The sequence below is a fragment of the Chrysochloris asiatica genome, unplaced genomic scaffold (genome assembly GCF_000296735.1).
Source record: "Chrysochloris asiatica unplaced genomic scaffold, ChrAsi1.0 scaffold00184, whole genome shotgun sequence".
Lineage (NCBI taxonomy): Eukaryota > Metazoa > Chordata > Mammalia > Afrosoricida > Chrysochloridae > Chrysochloris > Chrysochloris asiatica.
Genome location: NW_006408702.1, coordinates 5,599,332 through 5,606,819, shown reverse-complemented (window position 1 = coordinate 5,606,819; position 7,488 = coordinate 5,599,332).

Below are 7,488 nucleotides of genomic sequence, written 5' to 3'. Positions count from 1 at the left end.
TCACAACAAGCACTTCAGGAATTCCAGGAATGCATTGGAGTTACATCATAATAACAGTCACCCCTCTTGCCTGGCACCTGTCCTCTCTCTCCCACATCTGTGTTCCAACTCCTGAATGTCCTGATTTTGCTGGGAGCATTTGATGGGCACACCCCCAGCTGTAGATCCTTGGTGGTGGTGGTGGTGGTGATAGTTGTGCCGTGGAGTCGGTTCTGACACATAGCGACCCTGTATAGTGTTTCTGAGGAAGCCTCATCTTTCTCCCATGAAACAGCTTGTAGTTTTGAACTGCTGACCTTGAGGTTAGCAGCCCTACTTGTAACCACTATGCTTAGGGCTCTGCACACCAAGAACTCCAGAAGACCCTTTCTTCATTGATCCAGGCTACGGCCAGGACAAAGGGCTTTGGGACATGGGAACCACAGATCCAGAAGAGGCAGCAAATGCCAGAAAAGGATAAGTGTCATGGAGTCCAAGTCCTAGAGGAAAAGTCAGGTTTGAGTAAATGAGCCCCCTCAGGGCAGGGTACAGACCAGAGAGAGAAGGAAATATCAGTACAAGGATGATCCAAAACTGAGTTATGAGACACAAAGTTGATTCAGGAGGTGCACTTTCAAATAAGGTGAATCCTCAAATGGAAGACCCTGGAGAGAGGTAAGTTAGCAATCAAATATTAAAGAAACACTATTCCAGATCTGAAAAGGCATGAACACTTGAGATGGAATAGCCCAGAGAATGCAAGATGAACTTGAGTCAAACAGCCCTTACAAAGACTGGCATGTACTCACAGAGCAGTGGGGAGCAAGAAAAGAGCCAAAGATTCGAGAGAGTAAAACTAAGACGTCTCCTTCAAAGCTATGAGAGACTGGTATACCAACCTTCCTGTCAGTAGTGCTAGGTGTAAAAAGACAACGGGAAAACAATTTTGAACCCAGTTTTCTTTACCGGATCACACTATCAACCAAGTATTGGGCACATTGAGAATATTTTAAACCTTCAAGTTCTCTAAAATATATATATCTACCACACATCCTTTCTGTTTAAAAAACAAACAAACAAACAAAACTTTTTATTGTAAATTGACTGAAGGTTTACAGAGCAGATCATCAGTTTTACTTTCAATGAATCATATACTTGGTTTCGTTTCAATGATTAAATTATCTGAAGGTAACATCAACTAACCTGCTTCCTCCTTGTCATTCTTGTTTCCACTGAACTTTCTTTCCCAGCCCTTCCGAATTTTATCCTTAGGTAAATGCTGTCCTTTGGATCTCAAATGGTTGACTAGGGATGATGCCCCCCCTATATACCTACTTACTGCTAGGCTGAAAACTGAGCCACAAGGGTGAGTTCAATTCCAGATACACATCCTTTCTTGAGGATGTATTTCAGCAAAATGAAGAAAAAAAGAGAAAGACAGGGGTTTGGACTGTAGAATGGTCCACTAGGAGACATAAAGGCAGGCCCAGATGACAGTGTGCGTGAAGGATCGAGTAGATCCAGATGGGACAGGGAGGGACTGGAAGGTCTTTGGGAGCGTATGCTTGTTGTTGTTGTTGAGTGCCATCAAGTCAGTTCTAACTCATAGCTACCCTGTACAGGGTTTCCAAGGAGCAGCTGGTGAGTTTGAACCACCAACATTACGGCTGAAACCAACCTTGCAATCCAGCGCATTAACGCACAGCAACACACCAGGACTCCAGGGAGGGTATACTAGAAGCACATCATTATTCTATTAGCTGCTGGTACTCATCTGTTGGCTGTTGGGCTATGGTGGCTTGTGTGTTCCTGTGGTGCTAGAAGCTATGCCACTGATGATTCAAATACCAGGAAGGTCACCCATGGTGTATTTGTGTCCATTCCAAAGAAAGGGACCTTACAGAATGCAGAAACTGCTGAGCAGTATCACTAATATATCATGTAAGCAAAATTTTGCTGAAGATAATTCAAAAACAGTTGCAATGATACATCAACAGGGAGCTGCTAGAAATTAAAGTTAGATTCTAAAGAGGATATGGAACAAGAGATTTATATCATTACTGATACCAGATGGATCTTGGCTGAAAGCAGAGAAGACCAAAAGATGCTCACATGTGTTTTCTTGACTATGTTAAGGCATTTGACTATGTGGATAGTAACAGACTGAGAAGAGTGGAATTTACAGAACATTTCACTGTGTTCATGTGGAACTTGCATATAAACCAAGAAGCAGTCATTGAACAGAGCAAGGGGACACTGTGCGGTTTAAACAGGAAAGGTGTGTGTCAGAGTTACATCTTTTCACCATACTTATTCAATCTGTATGCTCAGCACACAGTTTGAGAAGCTGGATTATATGAACGAAAATGAGGCATCAGGATTGGAGGAAGTCTCATGAACAACTTTCGATACATGCAGATGACACAACCTTGCTTGATGAAAGTGAAAAGGACTTGAAGCACTTCCTGATGAAGATCAAAGAATACAATCTTCACTGTGGATTGCAGCTCAATGTAAAGAAAACAAAAACCCTCACAACTGGACCAATAGACAATATGCAGAAAAGATTGAAGTTGTCTAGGATTTCATTTTACTGGGATCAACAATCAATGTTCATAGAAGCAGCAGTCAAGAAATCAAATGACATATTGCCTTGGGCAAATCTGCTGCAAAAGACTTCTTTGAAGTGTCAAAGAGCAAAGATATCAGTTTGAGGCCTAAGGTGTGCCTGACCCAAGCCTCATAAGCATTTTCAGAATAAGGAAGACTGGAGAAGAATTGATGTATTTGAAGCATGATGCTGGATAAGAATATTGAAGTACTATGGACTATCAGTACTATGGCAAAGAACAAGGCACCAGGAATTGATAGAATAAAAGTGGAAATCTTTCAAGAAAGTGAGAGGGCACAGGAGGCACTCACTCATCTCTGCCAATAAATTTGGAAGACAACTATCTGGCTGACTGATTGGAAGAGATCTGTATTTGTGCCCATTCCAAAGATAGGTGACCCAAAGGAATGCGGAAATCATGGGACAATCTCTTTATATCCCACGCAAGTAAAGTTTTACTAAAGGTAATACAGAAACGGTTGCAACCATTCATTGACATAGAACTTCTAGATGTTTAAGCCAGATTCAGAAGAGGCCGTAGAACAAGAGATATCTTTGCTAATGTCCGATGGATCTTGGCTGAAAGGCTTTTGATTGTGTGGATCATGACAAGTTATGAACAACACTGCAAAGGATGAGTATTCTGGAACACTTAATTGTGCTCATGAGGAATCTGTACCTGGACCAAGAGGCAGTTGTTTGAACAGAACATGGGAACACTGAATGGTTTCAAATTAAGAAAGGTGTGCGACAAGGTTGTATTCTTTCACCATACTTATTTAACCTGTATATGAGCAAATAATCCAAGAAGCTGGGTTTTATGAAGAAAAATGTGGCATCAGGATTGGAGGAAGACTCGTTAACAATATGCAGATGATACAACCTTGCTTGCTGAAAGTGAAGAGGACTTAAAACATTTACTGATGAAGATCAAAGAGCACAACCTTCAGTATGGATTACATCTCAATGTCAAGAACACAAAAATCCTCACCACTAGAGCAATAAAACATTCTTATCAATGGAGAAAAGATTGAAGTTTTCAAAGACATCATTCTTCTTGGATTAACCATCAACACTCATGGAGGCAGCAGTCAAGAAATCAAATGACATATTGCATTAGGCAAATCTGCTGCACAAGACCATTTTAAAGTGTTGAAGAGCAAAGATGTCAGCTTGAGGTCTATGGTGCGCCTGACCCAATCCATGGTATTTTCAATAACTTCATATGCATACAAAAGCTGGAGAGTACAGTAGAAGAATTGACCCACTTGAGTTATGGTGTTGGAGGAGAATATTGAAAGTGTCATGGGCTGCCGAAAGAACCAACAGATCTGTGTTGGAAGAAGTGCAGCCAGAGTGCTCCTTGGAGGCCAAGATGGCCAAACTTCCTCTCATACTTTGGACATATTGTCAGGAGGGACCAGTTGCTGGAGAAGGATACGATGTTTGGTAAGGTGGAGAGTCAGAGAAAAAGAGGAAGACCCCCAGCGAGATGGATTGGCCAAGTGGCAGCATCGATGGACTCAAGTGTAGCAACAGTAGTGAGGTTGGCCCAGGATTGGGCAGTGTTTCGTTCTGTTGTGCATAAGGTCTCTATGAGTTGGCACTCACTCAATGGCACCTAACAGCAACAACAACAACACCTTCTGGCTTGTGAATAATCCCCCCCCCATCATAAATTGTTTTTTTTTTATCAAGAAAACCTTTATTTAAGCTTTTTACAACGTGGGTCTCATGCAATAGTTGTCTTTTGGGAATTGATTAATTTCACTCTGCATAATGTCTCCAGGTTCAACCATGTTGTGAGGTGTCTCACAGATTCAGCGTTATTCTTCAATACATTGTGTTTATCTACCAAAGTTTGTGTCACCATTTCTCTTGAAGCATTTCACTGAGGCTGTCACAATTTTTTTTTGTAAGTTTCTTCTAGACACCATATTGAAGGGTCCTGTTTTCCTATCCATTCTGCTCTCTGTATCTCTTGACTGGTATATTTAATCCATTTATATTCACTGTACTTATCAATAGGTATGAATTGATTACTGTCATTTTTCTGTGTGTGTAGTCAGTGGTACTGCTGGATTCTGGGTTTCACATAATTTTCTAAGATGAGTTCATTTTGTTTATAGGTTTTCATCTTTATTTCTGTTATGTTAAAGTTTGCTAAATCTTTCTGAGTTCCATTTTTTTAAAGTTTGATGTGCTGGTATAATTTTTTTTCTTTGAGTTCACCCTTTAATTTATTAATTTTCCCTGCTTAAAACAGGCTGTTTATCTACAAATGTACTTATTATCTTTGCCATTTGGATATTCTGTATCTACGCTATTCCCTCTTTTTGATTAGTTGTTTACTTCATTATAAGTTAACATCTCTAGTCTTGTAGGTTTGTTTTACTCTAAATATTCCTATATATATATTGAGTTCCAGGTGATGCTGTCATGTATAATAATCTCAGGTTGTTGCCAGTTGCCAGTTATTTTTTCTCAGTCCAAGGAGCATGGTTTAGCTTTTTTTTTTTTTTTTTTTTTTTTGTAAAGTTGGTCTGGTCATTACAAATTCCTTTGATTTCTATGTATCAGGAAATGTCCTAATTTCACCATCGTATCTGAGGGACAGCTTTGTTGGGTATATGATTCTTGGTTGACATTTTTTTTGTTTCAGTTTTATATATGTCATCCCATTGCCTTCTTGCTTGCATAGTTTCTGCTGAGACATCAGAATTTAGTCTTATTGGTTCTCGTTTGTAGGTGATTTTTGTTTATCCAGAGCTGCTATTTCTTAGTCTTTGATTTTGGAAAGTTTGAATATGATATGTTTTCGTGATTTTCTTTTGAGATCTATCTTGTTTGGGGTTCATTCTTGTATGCTTATCTTCTCATCTTTCATGATGGTAGGGAAATTTTCTTTCAACAACTCTATGAAAAAATGTTCAGTGCTTTTTATTATCTCTTCATGTTTTGGAATTCCAATCACCCACCCGCAAGTTGTTCTTCATGGTGTCCCACATAACTCTTAGGTTTTCTTTAGATGTTTTCCTTCTTTTTTTCTGATTGTTCTTCTAGCATACTGGTATTAAGAGATTTATCTTCAAGCTTACTAATTCAGGCTTCCATTGTTTTGCATTTTCTCCTTTGTCTTTTCAATGTATTGTCCTGTTCTGAAATCTTAGTATTAATCTTCTTGATCTGTAATTGCAGATTTTGCATTGTTTCAAAAGTTGCATTTATTAGTTTTTGTAGCATTTCCCTGAATTCTTCTAAGTTTTTTTCTGTGTTCTCCTTGTTTTCCTTGATCTTTCTGTCAATCCATTGAAGGTACCAAAATATCATTCTTTTAAATTCTTTTTCAGTTAGTTCCATTATCTTTTTTTCCTCAAGAATGTTTGGTCACTGCATCTTGGTCATTTGTTTGAGTCATTTTCTCTTCATATGAACTAAAATTGTCTGTTCTCTCCAGGGTACTGTTGTTGTTGTTGTTAAGTGCCGTCCAGGGTACTGTAGGGGTTATCATATTTGTGAAAATAAACAGTGCGGTTGTTGTACCAGAGGGAGAAATCTTTGGGGACTCGGGGGCTTCCTGCAATTCAAGGAGCTCATGAGGTGGTTGTGGAAGGAATGTGACAGCAGAGTTCATGGCCCTCAATTGAGTTCCTATCTGCCTCAGTGTTATCTATGCTCTGGGTACTCAATCCGGAAGTAGCTCATGGGGACCCTTGATGGAGCTTGTTAGGACTACAAGGAAGTTGGGGGGCAGGGTGACTAGTTAAATTCTGGTCTGCTGACTCTCAGGTTTTGTAGGTCTGCAGCTGAGCTCACTTGAATGCAGGCACCAATGCCGCACACCAAAGCAGCTCATGCTTATGTGGTTCCCAACCACGTGACTCTGAACTCCCAGAAAACAGGGTCTGCACTGGAAGCAGATGAGGGTGAGAGCTGGACACACTTTTGGTCATCAGGAGAGCATGGGGTAAAATAAATTGCACCTTTCCTGTTACCTGCTCCAATCTGCTCGGACTGGCATTCCTCAGCTGCTAAAGTTACTCACAAGATGATCAGTCCACATCTGGCCAGCTGTTCACTAGTCAGTGTCTCTCTCTCACTGCCCCTTCTCAGCCTCTCCTCCCATCAAGCACTCCATCCACCTGTCTGACCTTTCTTTTGAAGTTCAGGTACTGGGATTTTGATCTCTGTCTGTTTTATTTGGTCTCTCATTTCTTTGTTGTCCTGCATTCGCCTTGTTTGCCGTGTTGCTGGAAATGATATACAAATAACTCGTAAAACTTAACAATAAGAAAACAAACAACTCAATTACAAAACAGACAAAGATCTGAAAAGACCTCTCCCCGAAGACAATATAGCAATGGAAAGATAATCAATGTCCTATGACAGTAGAAAATTGCTACTTAAAACAACAAGATACCACTATACTCCTATTAAACCCACAGCCACCGAGTGAATTCTGACTCACAGTGATTTTATGTAGGGTTTATTGTTGTTGTTAAATGCCATTAAAAGGCTACAAATCTTAACAGAAACAGACAGCCTCCTCTTTTTCCTGTGACACATCCATTGTTGTTGTTAAGTGCCGTCGAGTCAGCTCAGACCCATAGCAACCCTGCATAGAGTTTCCAAGGAGGGGTTGGTGAGCTTGAACCTCCAACCTTGCAGTTCAAATACCCATTAGAATAGCTAACATCATCCCAAACATTGAAAACACCGAGTGCTGGGAAATATAAAATGGCACAGTCAGAGAACAAATAAGATGGTGGATCGGGTGGACAGGTAGGAAAGGAGCTCCGCCAACAACAACACAGAATACCCGACCAAGCAGGCTCAGGGGATGGTCCCAGAACTCTGAACCACATATAAAGGAATACTTAGAAGGTTGGAAGGCTCAC